Genomic DNA, 2,090 nt, shown 5'->3' on the forward strand with positions numbered 1-2,090 from the left:
ATAGAAGCTCAAACCTTATCACACACCAGAGAATCCACACAGGGGAGAAGCCCTACGCATGCGCTGAGTGTGGGAGAAGCTTCAATCGGCGCTCACACCTCATTACACATCGCAGAATCCACACGGGAGAGACGCCCTACACATGCTCTGAGTGCGGGAAAAGCTTCAGTGACATCTCTGCCCTGATCACCCATCAGAGAATCCACAACGGAGAGACGCCCTACACATGCTCTGAGTGCGGGAAAAGCTTCAGCTGGAGCTCATACCTGATCAGACATCAGAGAATCCACACAGGGGAGAAGCCCTACACGTGCTCTGAGTGTGGGAAAAGCTTCAGCCAGCGCTCTACCCTTAACGCACATCAGAGAATCCACACACGAGCGACGCGCTACCCATGCCCTGAGTGCGGGAAAAGCTTCAGTCGGAGCTCAGACCTTATCAGACATCAGAGAATCCACACAAGAGAAACGCCCTACACATCAGGCCTGCACAACTCATAAAGTGGCGAGGGCCATATTGCTCCAAAGAAAACAGCTGAGGGCTGAAACCGCCCGGCTCCACAGAAACACCCCACCCAGTGTCACTCAGCCCACAGAAACACTCCCCCCTAGCACTGCCCAGCCCCACGGAAACAAACCCTCCTTCCCTAGCACCGACCCGCTGAAACAGCTGTGGGCCGAAAGGGAAGGTTGGGGGCGGGGGGGTGATACTTTATTAAGAATTTTTCAATTAAAGCAAACAATTTTTAAAATTATTTTAATTTTTTTATGAATTATGTAAAAATGAAAAACACCTGTTTCATTGAAAGAAAACATTTGTACTTTTCATAATTCCCTTGCAAATTTAATGAGAGATAGTACATCTCTTTTCGGCAACAAGCTTGTCGTATTCGGGGGTCATATTTGAAGTGGATATTTTCATAATGTTTTCCAAATGGTCATCAGTCAGAGAAGAACGTTGCTTGTTTTTATTCATGTTCATGATGGAAAATGTTCACGTATGAAAGTGCTTCCAAAAATGCTGAATGTTTTCAGTGCAACTTCGATAAGATTCTTGTATTTTTCATTGTCCAGACTTTTGTAGAAGTCCCGCAGGCTGCTTTCTCTGTGCTTATTTCGGTAAACTGCCGAACATGGAAATTCAGTAACCTCCAATTGCAAATCTAGTGGCACTTCCTCTGGATCCACAGAAAAGGGATCTTCAATCAGCTTCAACTGGACGTCTTCTTTAGACAAAGTAAGTCTTCTGTCAGATTCTTCAATCAAAAGATTAATGTGCTTTGCATATTTTTCTCCTAATTCGGCAGGTTTGTGCTGAGGGATATGCTGTGCACAAGTGACACATTTAACCTTTTGACAGCTGACTTCTGAAAAGTTTGTTTCATTTTGAAAGCTATCACTGCTGTGTACATTTGAAATAGAAGTTGATTTTTTCCCTGAAGGTGAATGTTGAGATCATTCAGGTGGCTGTAATATCACAAAAGAAAAAGAGATCTTGATTCCAGGACTCATTTTCAAGCTCTGGGAATTTTACTGGCCCATTTTCTAGGAATTTTGCTACCTCCTCTTTCAAAGCAATGAAACGGCGGAGCACTTTTCCTCGACTCAACCACCTCACTTCCGTATGGTAGATCAAGTCGCTGCACTCGGCGTCTACCCCTTCAAGAAAGGCTCTAAATGTCCTATGTTTTTAGTCCTCTAGAACGGATGTAGTTTAACATGGAAACTACCACTGACATGACATGCTCAGATTTTAAGACTTTGCTACACAAAACCTGCTGATGTAAATGCAGTGATGTTTGGTTATTTGTCTCCCAATAAATTCTTCAAGAATAACAACTGCACCAACATTTTTTCCACACATAGCTGGAGCACCCTCAGTACAAATGGTCACCAAGCTTGTGAAATCTAATCCCGACTTATCATTCATGGACTTTATCACTTCACTGGAGATTTCTTTTCCGGTTGTGCGACCCGTCATGGAGCACATGCCAACAAGTTCTTCAGTAATTTCAAAGTTATTATCAATACCTCTAATAAAAATAAGAAGTTGGGCGGTGTCTTTTAAATTGGTGCTTTCATCCATAGCTA

This window comes from Mauremys reevesii, linkage group 23 (genome assembly GCF_016161935.1).
Source record: "Mauremys reevesii isolate NIE-2019 linkage group 23, ASM1616193v1, whole genome shotgun sequence".
Lineage (NCBI taxonomy): Eukaryota > Metazoa > Chordata > Testudines > Geoemydidae > Mauremys > Mauremys reevesii.